This window comes from Panulirus ornatus, chromosome 9 (assembly GCF_036320965.1).
Source record: "Panulirus ornatus isolate Po-2019 chromosome 9, ASM3632096v1, whole genome shotgun sequence".
NCBI classification, from domain to species: domain Eukaryota; kingdom Metazoa; phylum Arthropoda; class Malacostraca; order Decapoda; family Palinuridae; genus Panulirus; species Panulirus ornatus.
In genome coordinates, this window is record NC_092232.1 from 45,667,420 (window position 1) to 45,682,781 (window position 15,362).

Genomic DNA, 15,362 nt, shown 5'->3' on the forward strand with positions numbered 1-15,362 from the left:
TTTTAATCCTCCAAGGCTCATTTCTCTGTTCTGGACGCTACCTCACTCACGCAGGAAACAGGAAAAATGTATCAAAGGAAGAATATATATATATATATATATATATATATATATATATATATATATATATATATATATATATATATATATATATATATATATATATATATATATATATATATATATATATATATATATATATGAATATATACCTATATTGTTGTTTAGATTCAGTAACCTATATCTTTGGATATTCTTTATTTACTGATGCATAATAATTTATCTCATTTTCTTCTCCGTATCTGATGATCCATCTTCTATGCCCTCTCATCCCGCGGGGTCACTAGTATATAACCATTTCATCAGCTGTTGTGTGGAGTGCACACCTCGGCACTCCTGCCCCTTCTCGGCTGGCTGTGGCACCACACTCCCTCCTCCGCGGCAGCTCTTCCTCCTCCTCTCCTTCTCCGTCTCGCCCCGCTGAAGTCCTTCTTCCCCACGCTGGTGGGAGGGCGCCTGGTAGCCTGGCGACCTCCTGCAGGCGACAGTGGAAGGTGGCCATACAGGAGGAGGGAGGTGGTCCTCACCTCGAGGGCTGTGTCCAAGAGTAGCCAGGGACTGTTAAAGTGTACACATGGAGTGGAAATATTATTTTGTTAGTAAAATATAAAAAACCCGAGATGCGTATATCTATCCTGAAGATAATATGTGTGTCCACAACACCCCACCCTATAGCCACAACACCCCATACTATAGCCACAACACCCCATACTATAGCCACAACACCCCATACTATAGCCACAACACCCCATACTATAGCCACAACACCCCATACTATAGCCACAACACCCCATACTATAGCCACAACACCCCATACTATAGTCACAACACCCCATCCTATAGCCACAACACCCCATACTATAGCCACAACACCCCACACTATAGCCACAACACCCCATATTATAGCCACAACACCCCATACTATAGCCACAACACCCCATACTATAGCCACAGCACCCCATCCTATAGCCACAACACCCCATACTATAGCCACAACACCCCACACTATAGCCACAACACCCCATCCTATAGCCACAACACCCCATACTATAGCCACAACACCCCACAGTATAGCAAAAACATCCCACACAATAGTTAACACATCCCACACTATAGCTACACATCCCACACTATAGCTAACACATCCCACACTATAGCTAACACATCCCACACTACAGCCACACATCCCACACTACAGTCACACATCCCACACTACAGCCACACATCCCACACTACAGCCACACATCCCACACTACAGCCACACATCCCACACTACAGCCACACATCCCACACTACAGCCACACATCCCACACCACAGCCACACATCCCACACTACACCCACACATCCCCCAATACATCCCACACTACAGCCACACAACCCACACTACAGCCACACATCCCACACTACACCAACACATCCCACAATACATCCCACACTACAGCCACACATCCCACACTACAGCCACACATCCCACACTACAGCAACACATCCCACACTACACCCACACATCCCACACTACAGCAACACATCCCACACTACACCCACACATCCCACACTACACCCACACATCCCACACTACAGGGCACACGTCCCTCCCCCAACATAACAGCACACACGTCGTGCGCTACAGGAACCCCCTCCCACGATACAGATCAGCTCATCTTCCCTGTAGCTGTAAACTTCAGTGGCCAGCTAACCCTGAGGGTTTCATATTTCCAACATGACGACCCTCACTGTTCAGGGAAAATGTATTTTCCGTCGCCCACAGGTTATTTTTTCTTTCAAATAGTTCGCTCTTCTCAGAGAAAGAAGAAGAGAGAGGATTTTCCACATATTTTCTATTATATTCTTCTTTGGCCCGTCATCTATACACACACACACCTTTGGAGACAATCTATGAGCTGACATGGAGACTTATAAGGCATCTTCTTTCACAGTGTGATCTAGGAATTCCAACCATCAGTGTCGGGCACTTGGAGACCTTAAAATAATAATGAACGAGTAACTTGATGGAAGAAGGAACTCTACGTTAATAGACATTCAAACTCTATGGGTCATTTACCCTGTCGAACACTCATAGGCTTTGAGTCTACATAGGTGCAGAGGGAAAGATTAAAAGTGTCGGATCTGTATAGCTGTAGAGTGAGTGTTTGTGTGTGTGTGTGTGTGTGTGTGTGTGTGTGTGTGTGTGATCAATAATGGGTTTAGCTAGACTTCTCTTTCTCGAGGCTACATCGCGAGAGAGAGAGAGAGAGAGAGAGAGAGAGAGAGAGAGAGAGAGAGAGAGAGAGAGAGAGAGAGAGAGAGAGAGAGAGAGAGAGAGAGAGAGAGAGAGAGAGAGAGAGAGGATAGTAAGAGGTGAGATGACGAAGTAAAGTTTTTAGTGAAAGGGTATAGAGATGCATGGACGGTTCTGAGAGGGAAGGAGTGCAAATGACTGGGAGGCATCCAAGAGAAAGTGGCTGAAGGTCAAGAGGAAGGTGCAGGATTGGAGAAAAGAGGAAAAAATGAGAGTTGGGGGTGACCGAGTATCAGTAAACTTTAGGGATAACACAAGATGTTATGGAAGGGAGTTAATGAATGTGAAAAAGACAAGAGAACAAATGGGAACAATGATGAAGAGGGAGGGAGGGCATATGGAAAAATAATAACAGGTGGTGATGAGTTAAGGAGGAGATGGAAAGAGAATTTTGCAGGACTGTTGAATGTTGAGAGAGTGGCAGGAGGTATGCGAAGTTAGATAGAGTTATGGAAAGTAATCCATCCATCGTCGTAGTAACCTTCTTATATTCCAGCAAAAAGGATCCAGCTCTTTTACCCAACTACCAGTGTGTTGAAGATGGTTCTCTTAGCCTTTCTCCTTCCACGCAGCTCACTCTTTAACAGGAACTGAAGTTCATTACTCATGAGTTCCTTCCCTCAAACTGTGCTAGAGTTCACTTGCCTAGGTTCTCTGGCTTCGTTGCCATTACACATATGAACGAATGAGGTGTTTCTCCATCCGTTCCTGGCGTTACCTTGCTAACGCAGGAAACGGCGAATAAGCATGAAGGAAAAAAAAAGGAAAAAAGGTTTGTATTTGTAAAAAGTCATACATTCGCTTTCTGATTATCTTTTCCAGTACTTTACACACGACCTTTGCGAGGGAGACCAGTGTGTAACGACCTACATAATACATGATATAAAGCTAATTTCTAATGCCAGACGAGAGCACCATCATGACATACCGTGCCAGAGGAGCTTGTATCAAGGGCCAGGTTGAAGGAGGTGGAGGTTCACTTCCAGGGTAAAGGCATGGACTCCCTTGCTCACAATCCTTCCTCCTATTGAGTTAACTGTGTTCTAAGATGTTATGTATAGCCTGTTAGCTAGCTAGCTGGGTAGCAGGGTCGTTAGCTTCATTAGCTGAGCTTGCTAGCTGCCCTGAGACGTTATGTACAGCTAGCTAGTAGCTAGCTAGCTGGGTAGCAGGTTCATTAGCTTCGTTAGCTAAGCTTGCTAGCTGCCCTGAAAAGTTATGTACAGCTTGCTAGCTAGCTGGGTAGCAGGGTCGTTAGCTTCGTTAGCTAAGCTTGCTAGCTGCCCTGAGACGTTATGTACAGCCTGCTAGTAGCTAGCTAGCTGGGTAGCAGGGTCATTAGCTTCGTTACCTGAGCTTGCTAGCTGCCCTGAGACGTTATGTACAGCCTGCTAGTAGCTAGCTAGCTGGGTAGCAGGGTCATTAGCTTCGTTAGCTAACCTCTGCTGGCTAGCTAGCCATAGTTTGCTAGTTATCTACATACAGCCTGATGGATCAATAAAGAGAACAAGGCTAAAAACATCACAGCTATCTAGAAAGTAAGCTAACAAGCGAGAGCTGGGCTAAATGTCATTAATAGCTGTAATAGCTTTTCTCATTTAAAGTACTAGCTCGCTAACTAGCTATTTCCAGATAGCAGACAGCAGAACCTTTGCTTCGTCCAGCCTTTCATCTACGTGTTGTGAAACAGGGGTCATGCACCGTGGCCTAATGAGGGAGTGTGAGTGAGCGAGATAAGTACCTCCATGAAGTACAGATAAAAGAATAATTTTTCGCCATTAAAAATTTTTGTGTGATTTCTCGTTATCATGGCTGAATGTTTACAGTTGTTTTGTGTTGACTGATGATATATATTAGCTAGTGATGTATGTTTACTGGTGTTATATGTTTACTGGTGTTATATGTTTACTTGTGTTACTGGTAAATGCTGGATTTTTTATTCCTGTTACTATTACTGTTATTACTGTTACAGTTATTACTGTTACTGTTATTACTGGTACTGCTATTACTGTTACTGTTATTACTGTTACAGTTATTACTGTTACTGTTATTACTGTTACACTTATTACTGTTATTTTTATTACTTGAACATTGTGTGTATATGGCTAAACCCTTCATCTACCAGACCGTGAATTTCACCTGTTTTAGTGTCCTCCACTCTATGTCCCACTGCTTCAGACTTCCATGTTCTGGGTCAATTGGTCAATCTAAGAAATAGTTCCTGCTACTTTTCGTTGCAACGAATGGAGCAATGGAAGCGGAAGTGAGTCATAGGGTGGGGGAGGGGGCGAAGGTTCCGGGAACGATGAAGAATGTGTGGAAGGAAAGAACATTATCTCAGAGAGCAAATATGGGTATGTTTGAAGGAATAGTGGTTCCAACAATGTTATATGGTTGCGAGGCATAGGCTATAGATAGGATTGTGCGGAGGAGGGTGGATGTGTTGGAAATGAAATGTCTGAGGACAATATGTAGTGTGAGGTGGTTTGATTGTGTAAGTAATGAAAGGGTGAGAGAGATGTGTGGTAATAAAAAAGTGTGGTTGAGAGAGCAGAAGAGGGTGTTTTGATATGATTTGGTCACATGGAGAGAATGAGTGAGGAAAGATTGACCAAGAGGATATATGTGTCAGAGGTGGAGGGAACGAGTAGAAGTGGGAGACCAAATTGGAGATGGAAGGATGGAGTGAAAAAGATTTTGAGCAATTGTGGCCTGAACATACAGGAGGATGAGAGGCGTGCAAGAAATAGAATGGATTGGAACGATGTGGTATACAGGGGTCGACGTGCTGTCAGTGGATTGAACCAGGGCACGTGAAGCGTCTGTGGTAAACCATGGAAAGGTCGGCGGGGCCTGGATGTGGATAAGGAGCTAATTGGTCCATAGGAACACTGTCAATCGATTACCTTTGCAATACAATGATATAATCCAATCTTTACCACGGATTGTCAACATGATATTGATGTAAACCAATCACCTGTAAGGTCTTCAGGATTCGAACCCGGCTTAAATCCTCCACAACTGGAGAGTGCAAACCACTTGGCCGTGACGGTACAAAAGTCTCCCATCTCAGGCCGTCCAGGGAATTGATTTGGAGTGGCTTTTGGAGGGGCTGAAGAGCGACTGGGCCTCCCCTAACCCATTAGGTTACGAGAGGTGGCCCAGTGAGGGGAGGGGGAGGATCTCATGGGCCATAGAAGATGATCTGAGATGGGAGACCTTTGTACCATCGCGGCCAAGTGGTGACTCTCCCGGACTGTCGAGGATTTGACCCGGATTCGAATCCTTAGAGGGGGAGCATAAAGGTGAATGGTTTACATCGATCTCGCGTGATAGTTACATGTTAGAGGTATAATGTATCATTGTCTTACTCAGGCCATTGATTATGGTGTTTTTGAGACTTGATGAGTGGTAGGGTCGGGTTGCATATGATGGAAATCCTCCCCTCTCGTTTTTTTATTTTTTTTTAAATTTTCCAAAAGAAGGAACAGAGAAGAGGGCCAGGTGAGGATATTCCCTCAAAGGCCCAGTCCTCTGTTCTTAACGCTACCTCGCTATCGCGGGAAATAGCAAATAGTTTTTTTTTAATTTTCCAAAAGAAGGAACAGAGAAGAGGGCCAGTTGAGGATATTCCCTCAGAGGCCCAGTCCTCTGTTCTTAACGCTACCTTGCTAACGCAGGAAATGGCGAACAGTTTGAAATAAAAAAAAAAATATATATATATATATATATATATATATATTCCTATGAGTTAATGGGGAAATGAAACACGATAAGTTCCCAAGTGCACTTTCGTGTAATAATCACATCATCAGGGGAGATATGGAAAAGAAATATGTCAGTTGATATTTACCAAATGACGTCCTAATTACGTCTCTTCGTTGTATATCAACTGACTGTTATACTTCTTTCTTGTATCTCCCCTGATAATGTGATATTACACGAAAATGCACTTGGGAACTTATCGTGTTTCATTTCCCGTGGACTTATAGGAATATATTTGATCACGTGCAAAATTGTGATCCTTTCCCATTAGGCTCACACAGCCTGCAGATAGCATTTTACCGAACCTGATTATACAACGCGGAGGTATATGGATACGAACAAAGTGCATATGAACGCGTACCTTCATAGAACAGACATCCAACAGCCAGGATCGAATCCGGGACCCTGTTGCTCACCAACGTGAGACGAAGGGTCTTCGAGTACATAGTATTCGAATAGTCATTTCCCTATTATGAGCGACCATAGCCTAGCGGTAGCGCTCCCGCCTCTTGCACAGGGGTCCCGGGCTCGATCCTGGCAGTTGGAGGTTTGTATAATATATATATATATATATATATATATATATCTTTCTTTCATACTATTCGCCATTTCCCGCATTAGCGAGGTAGCGTTAAGAACAGAGGACTGAGCCTTTAAGGGAATATCCTCACCTGGCCCCTTTCTCCGTGCCTTCTTTTGGAAAATGAAAATAAAAAAAACGAAAGGGGAACTCCAAACCCTTCCCTGTACCTCAGCGCCATCGACTCTGTCAACAAATCTCTTACATCCCTCATGACTCGCCCCCCACCCCCCCACCCCTCCCCCCGCCCTCACCTCCTCCTCCTCCTCCTCTTCCCCCTCCTCCTCCTCCTCCAAAGCGCTGTGACCAAACTCGAGAAACGCACTCTATATCTGGCCCTCTGTACGACGTGAGCAACCCACTGAGGCTGCCTCCAAACCCTCCCCCGCACACGCACACTCCCGTGGCCCACCCTCTACCACACTCCCTTGGCCCACCCTCTGCCAGACTCCCTTGGCCCACCCTCTGCCAGACTCCCTTGGCCCACCCTCTGCCACACTCCCTTGGCCCACCCTCTGCCACACTCCCGTGACCCACCCTCTGCCAGACTCCCTTGACCCACCCTCTGCCAGACTCCCTTGGCCCACCCTCTGCCAGACTCCCTTGGCCCACCCTCTACCAGATTCCCTTGGCCCACCCTCTGCTAGACAGTACCTACATCGCCCCTCCCCCTTAGGGCCCGCCACCCCACCCTCATCACCACCTTAGTGTGTATGTGTGTGTATGTGTGTGTATGTGTGTGTGTATGTTTGTGTGTGTGTAACCACAGTCACCTTGTTACCCAACCAGGACTCTCAACCACCACCACTACCAACACTGACCTCCAATGACCCATTACCATCACCACAATCACCTTGTTACCCAACCAGGACACTCTACCAGCACCACTACCAACATTGACCTCCAATGACCCACTACCATTACCACAATCACCTTGTTACCCAACCAGGGCTCTCAGCCACCACCACCACCAACATTGACCTCCAATGACTCACTACCATCACCACAATCACCTTGTTACCCAACCAGGGCTCTCAGCCACCACCACCACCAACATTGACCTCCAATGACTCACTACCATCACCACAATCACCTTGTTACCAAACCATTGCCGTACAGACCTAAGAAGGTCATGAACAATCCATGAACAAAGTTGAACAACTGAAGTTTAGTGTTCCCATAGTTATGTGTACGACAAACTACTGTATTACTGTAACACAACCATAACATAGCCATCACTTAATGTTGAACTGGTCAATACATTGTATCATCAAAGTACAACACTGATGTAACTTCATAGCCCTTAATGTCTACCATTAAATAAATATTGTATATCAACACAGTACCACCACAATTAACCCATATGTAACCTTATATCACGTAATCAACTAATCACCACTCAATGTAAAATGTAAAAGATTTAATTGTAAAATTTCCAGCTTATTCTGATCGTGGATGTATATCCATCCCAGATCTTGAAACTTCAGCTTATCTTTTATTGATTAACTTATGATAATCATGGCCTTACATTCATGTCATTCTCACTCCATGTTTTCAGTAGAATGTTTGCCTGAATTTGATAAGCCGTTCTTTGTTTATTCATTTATACACTCTAGTGTATGACAGGTATTCATTTTGTCGACTAAAGTCTATGTGTGTGTGTGTGTGTGTGTGTGTGTGTGTGTGTGTGTGTGCGTGTGTGTGTGTGTGTGTGTGTGTGTGTGTGTGTGTGTGTGTGTGTGTTTATATGTGTGTGTGTGTGTGTGTGTGTGTGTGTTTATGTGTGTGTGTGTGTGTGTGTGTGTGTGTGTGTGTTTATGTGTGTGTGTGTGTGTGTGTGTATGTGTGTGTGTGTGTGTTTGTGTGTGTGTTTTGCATGTCCCTCTCTGGAGTAGGTTAACCACATGTTATATAACTCATGTCTCTTACGTGTGTGACTTGAGCCATGTGAGCATATGTGAGCATAAAGGTCTACTCACACCTGTCCTGCTCTCATAAGCAATTAACTTGATTCATTCTGAGTCACAATGACACTTGGGGGTGGAGAGGGAGGGCGCCCAAAGGGCTTGTACCCACCATCATCATCAGCATCATTATCACCTTTATGCCCCTCCATCTCAAGGTTTAATCTCGCTTTTATGCCCCGGGGTGAGCTACCTCTCCAATAACTCATAAGTGCTTGATGGCAATATCAGCTGAGTGACTTGGGAGCAAGTGTTGTGTTTATGGCTGGTTGAAGACACCTCACCATGGTAGCCTTCGAGGCACCTCAGGGGGTTTTGGAACACGTCCCTCATCTCCCTGTACGTGAGGCGGGGCGCGCGGGCGGGCGGCGCCCTAGCTAAAGCCTTGGTAATCATCCTTATCTCTTGGTTATCTATGTCAACATGATCTCTTTCCAAAAGACGTGGATATGTGCCACGGTATTCTGGTGAAAGCGCTCGCCTCACGCTTCGTGAGGGGAGGGTTCGAATACCTCTTGGTGGGGGCCAGTTACATCTCTCGTGTCGCCCGTGGGTGAACTACAACGCCCCTTCACCTCCCTCCCTCCCTCTCACTCTCCACCCTGTGGTGTGAAGGAGGGAGGGGAAGCGGGGGCAGGAGAGAGGGGGAGTGACGAGACACCAGGCACAGGTCGAGACGCTGGCGTAGGTCGAGACGCAGGCGTAGGTCGAGATACTGGCGTAGGTCGAGACACTGGCGTAGGTCGAGACGCTGGCGTAGGTCGAGACACTGGCGTAGGTCGAGACACTGGCGTAGGTCGAGACACTGGCGTAGGTCGAGAGAGATATTGGCACGGGTCGAGACACTAGGGCGCAGGTCGAGACATTGGTACAGGGCGAGACACGAGCATCAACCGGGACCCCCCCCGAGACACACACATGGAGAAGTTTGAGAGAGAGAGAGAGAGAGAGAGAGAGAGAGAGAGAGAGAGAGAGAGAGAGAGAGAGAGAGAGAGAGAGAGAGAGAGAGAGAGAGAGAGAGAGAGAGAGAGAGAGAGAGAGAGAGAGAGAATGGTGTACGTCGAGGGGGATTTGTATGACTGACGCGTCGGTAGGTACTGAAGAGGAGGAGGAACTGTGTGTATGTATATATGTGGAGTGAAAGCCAGCAGCGCCAAGTGTGGGCGAGGCGGAGAGATAAGGCAGCCGACCTCGACCGAAGGAGCGACACTTGCCAGCCAATGGAGTGCTGGTCTTATCATTACGCAACCGCCACCCTCCACCACCCCACGATACTCCGGTGGATAGTAAAGTTAACATGGCCTTCCTGGTCGGTGGTGAGAGAGAGAGAGAGAGAGAGAGAGAGAGAGAGAGAGAGAGAGAGAGAGAGAGAGAGAGAGAGAGAGAGAGAGAGAGAGAGAGAGAGAGAGAGAGAGAGAGAGAGAGAGTGTAGTAAAGGTAACATGGCCTTCCTGGTCGGTGGTGAGAGAGAGAGAGAGAGAGAGAGAGAGAGAGAGAGAGAGAGAGAGAGAGAGAGAGAGAGAGAGAGAGAGAGAGAATGTGTGTGTGTGTGTGTGTGTGTATGAGCGAGTAAACCCTTACTGATCACTGTCGAGCGTCCTCTGTTATCACATAACTTCATTTTTTTTTTTTTATATATAATTCTTTTTGTATGTCTTCCGCAGTTACTATCGTCTCCTTCATGAGATGCTCCTGTCAGAGAACATCTTTCCATCATTCTCATAAGCATTTGTCTTCATGTTCATGTTATGTGTTCTGGCTGTTCTGTCCCCGCATCTTCTGAAGAACTGTGCACTATCTACATCATCAAGCTTATTTAAGAACTTTCCATATTGATCAAGTCACCCTTCACTCTTCTCTCTTCAATGGCGAAGGAAATTTAAGGCCTCTAAGCCTGTCCGTATTACTCTGTCTTCTTTATTCCTGAAACGTCCTTGTTTCCTTCCTTTACATCTCCTTTGTAAACTCTTTTTTTTTCTTTTGCCACTGTAGGTGCGGTCATTAAGAGAAGCGTCTTGGAGATGTGGACAAGTGTAGGACGCAAAGAGCTTGCTGACTATGTCCTTATATCCACAGAACTGAATGCGATGCTCATGCTTGCCAGTAGACAATTTGTCTCCTATGCAGGTCTTCCAATGGAGCACCCTGGCGAGAGAGTCAGTTCGAAGTGTATTCTCAAGTCTTTATCACACACAGATTCCTGCAGGTTGTGTCCAGCTAGATAAATCATATAGAGGCCATTTTTTTCACTGTGGCTTATCCTCATAACTTTACTTGTAATTGGGTTAATCAAATATCAACTGTCATGTATCAGACCGACTTTGGACTCTGTTTAGGTCCCCTTGTACGTCGATGCAGTCTATCTCGTTCTTTACCTTCATCATAACCTTTGCATCATCTGCAAATACAATCAGGTTGGAGTCCATACCTCCTGTCAAGTCATCCACATTGATCAAGAAGAGTAATGGTCCCAGAGTAGAACCTTTCAGTACTCCACTGGTGTCGGTGACCCCATTACAAGAAAGTCCTTCCGACCTGCGACCGTTGTTGTCTTCCACGAAGATAACCGATCCATCGTAGGAGTCTCCCTCTTATTCCTGCCTGGTGATCTAGCATTTTTGATTAGCTTCCTTTGAGGATAGCGTCAAATGCTCTCTGGTAGTGCAGATGCAAGCTACCCGCCCTGTCTTCTCTTCCGTCTGAAGCAAAGCTCACCTTTGTCGTAGAAATGTAAGAGGTTCGGTACACATGCCCTCCTTCCCTGAGACCATGTCGTCTCTCACTTAAGTATAGGTTCTTTCCTTCTGGGAGTCATCCAATTGCTTCCAGATTATCTTTTCCAGAACCATACGGACCAGACTCACCAGGGAGACCCATCTGTATGTCAGTAGTTCTTCCATGTATCCTCCCATATAGACGGTATAATGTTAGCTCTTTTCCTTCCCCCTGACACTTTGCCTATCTCAAACGACATCTTAGACGATATTTTCACGTGATTTATGGAGTGAATCTGGACATATCTGAAGCACGTATAGTGGAATTATACCTCAGGATCTTAAGCCTCGTATGGGTAAAGACTCTTTAATATTCTGCTAAAGTCTTTTCTCAATGCCTCAGTGGTGTCTAAGATCTCCTCCCCGTTTCATCTTAGTGTTGGAACTGAAGTGTTTTCCACTGCAGAAACAATTCTTTGAACTTGTCATTCATCTCCTCAACACATCCTTACATCAGTCCCTTAAGACTGAACTCTTTAGCCTGATACGTTACTCATTAAGTAACAATGTTTTCCTAATAAGTTTATGGAAAAGGTTTAAATTTCCTCCACATTGTCCACAATATACTTTTTGAATCTTCTCTGTTCCTCCTGTAACACTTGTTCCTCACTCTTTCATACCTTACAACTTGCTGGAGTGTCCCTTGCATCTTCGTTACACCATAACTCGAAGCTCCTTCGCATTTAGACACCTTTTACTGAACCATTCCTGCCTCTTTGTTAACCTCTCCTCTCTACTCGAGGCTACAGGTATGTACTTAGGTTTCCCACTCCTGCATTGGAGATTCCACAGAACCTACCACTACAAAGCTCCAATGAACTCCATACCCCAATTGGTTACAATAGAAATTGTCGAGCAACCTCCACCATTTTCTATGTTATCATACTTAATCATTACCTAACCATTTTCTCTTTTCAGTTAGTCTATAACATATGAAATCTTCTATGTCCATGCTGCTATGTGGGAGGATAAGACCCAGAAAATGATGGTTAAATCAATCCTTCTCATCCAAGTACGTTCGCTGATGTGCTGGCAAAAGAAAGTTTCTTTTTTTTCACTCTGTCTGATACGAACTTGTGTCTTCGTGGTTGTCTGTCGCAATGAGCCTCTACGTTCCCTCAGTGAGTCTCCTTGCAAGAACCTGTGTCTTCGTGGTTGTCTGTCGCAATGAGCCTCTACGTTCCCTCAGTGAGTCTCCTTGCAAGAACCTGTGTCTTCGTGGTTGTCTGTCGCAATGAGCCTCTACATTCCCTCAGTGAGTCTCCTTCACAAGGGTAATCCTCAGTCACTACTTCACCATCTCTGACAAGTGCATCCTTCGCTTCAACCTGCACCATCCTGAGGGTTCCTTCTATGTTGTTATTGTGTATCTGTGTGTGTGTGTGTGTGTGTGTGTGTGTGTGTGTGTGTGTTTGATTACCTATTTGTCCAGCACAGGGAGGGAGTCCTACACCTCTTGACCATTCTCCATAGCATCAGTTTCCAAACTTGTGTATGCTGTCTGCATTCAGGGTTTCACACCCCTCACGAACTCATCCCATCCATACACTCCTCTGATACCATGAGAGTACGTATGCATCACATCCTTCCTCACGTCTCCCTTACTTACCTCCTCCCCCAGACCTGACTGCACCGTACGTCCTCACACCTCCCTTACCTACCTACTTCCTCCCACACACCTGACTGCACCGTACGTCCTCACACCTCCCTTACCTACCTATCTCCTCCCACACATCTGACTGCACCGTACGTCCTCACACCTCCCTTACCTACCTCCTCTCACACACCTGACTGCACCGTACGTCCTCACACCTCCCTTATCTACCTCCTCCCCCAGACCTGACTGCACGGGACGCCCTCACACCTCCCTTACCTACCTACCTCCTCCCACACACCTGACTGCACCGGACGTCCTCACTGATTCCGAAAACTTGAACCTTGTGATCGGGGTCTCGTCTAACTTCGTCTCTCAGTGGTGGAGGGTAAGTTCATTGTCTCCAACTTCCGTCTGTAACTCGACTCTTTCATTCTGGGTACCCCCCCACACACACACACTCTCTCTCTCTCTCTCTCTCTCTCTCTCTCTCTCTCTCTCTCTCTCTCTCTCTCTCTCTCTCTCTCTCTCTCTCTCTCTCTCTCTCTCTCTCTCTCTCTCTCTCTCTCTGTTGCTCATCTCCGAACCATTTCTGTCAGTTTTCAATGCTTCATATTTAGATCCGATTCGAGTTGCAGATCTAGATCTAATTCGACTCGTGAATAGCTTAATGAGCGATCCAACAATAGACGTACTCAACTGTAATCATAGCATCACCTTTTTAAAGGCGTTTTGCCTCCTTAACAAGTCTTCTGTGTGGTGTTTCGCGGATAGTCTGAATACAGTATCGGTCCGTCCCAAGTCCCCTTTTCCTACACAGGTTTATTTTCGACTGTTATGTGGCCGACTGAAGCCATAGCTAACCCACCTTTCACTGGTCTCACATACCCTCACTACATTGCATGATCTATGGATGAGCTGCGTATCCATCTTTGTACCAGAGTATCTCTGTTGTATATCTAATACCAAGGTGTAAGTGGATGCGACCCTGGACATTCCAAGCTTACTTCCTTCATGACCTGGGCGACCCTGGGCATTCCAAGCTTACTTCCTTCATGACCTGGGCGATCCTGGGCATTCCAAGCTTACTTCCTTCATGACCTGGGCGACCCTGGACATTCCAAGCTTACTTCCTTCATGACCTGGGCGACCCTGGGCATTCCAAGCTTACTTCCTTCATGACCTGGGCGATCCTGGGCATTCCAAGCTTACTTCCTTCATGACCTGGGCGATCCTGAGCATTCCAAGCTTACTTCCTTCATGACCTGGGCGATCCTGGGCATTCCAAGCTTACTTCCTTCATGACCTGGTCGATCCTCGGCATTCCAAGCTTACTTCCTTCATGACCTGGGCGATCCTGGACATTCCAAGCTTACTTCCTTCATGACCTGGGCGATCCTGGGCATTCCAAGCTTACTTCCTTCATGACCCTGGGCGATCCTGGCGTTCCAAGCTTACTTCCCTTCATGACCTGGGCGATCCTGGACATTCCAAGCTTACTTCCTTCATGACCTGGGCGACCCTGGACATTCCAAGCTTACTTCCTTCATGACCTGGGCGATCCTGGGCATTCCAAGCTTACTTCCTTCATGACCTGGGCGATCCTGAGCATTCCAAGCTTACTTCCTTCATGACCTGGGCGATCCTGGGCATTCCAAGCTTACTTCCTTCATGACCTGGGCGACCCTGGACATTCCAAGCTTACTTCCTTCATGACCTGGGCGATCCTGGACATTCCAAGCTTACTTCCTTCATGACCTGGGCGATCCTGGACATTCCAAGCTTACTTCCTTCATGAACCTGGGCGATCCTGGCATTCCAAGCTTACTTCCTTCATGACCTGGGCGATCCTGGGCATTCCAAGCTTACTTCCTTCATGACCTGGGCGATCCTGGACATTCCAAGCTTACTTCCTTCATGACCTGGGCGATCCTGGGCATTCCAAGCTTACTTCCTTCATGACCTGGGCGATCCTGGGCATTCCAAGCTTGCTTCCTTCATGACCTGGGCGATCCTGGGCATTCCAAGCTTGCTTCCTTCATGACCTGGGCGATCCTGGGCATTCCAAGCTTACTTCCTTCATGACCTGGGCGATCCTGGGCATTGCAAGCTTGCTTCCTTCATGACCTGGGCGACCCTGGACATTCCAAGCTTACTTCCTTCATGACCTGGGCGATCCTGGGCATTCCAAGCTTACTTCCTTCATGACCTGGGCGATCCTGGACATTCCAAGCTTACTTCCTTCATGACCTGGGCGATCCTGGGCATTCCAAGCTTACTTCCTTCATGACCTGGGCGATCCTGGGCATTCCAAGCTTACTTCCT

General features: G+C 46.5%; 1 protein-coding gene across 3 annotated transcripts in view; it reads right to left on the reverse strand.

The window, feature by feature from the left end:
* LOC139750387 (solute carrier family 7 member 14-like) overlaps window positions 1–15,362 on the reverse strand; it is a 579,902-nt gene that overhangs the window by 170,914 nt on the left and 393,626 nt on the right. The window lies entirely within an intron of this gene.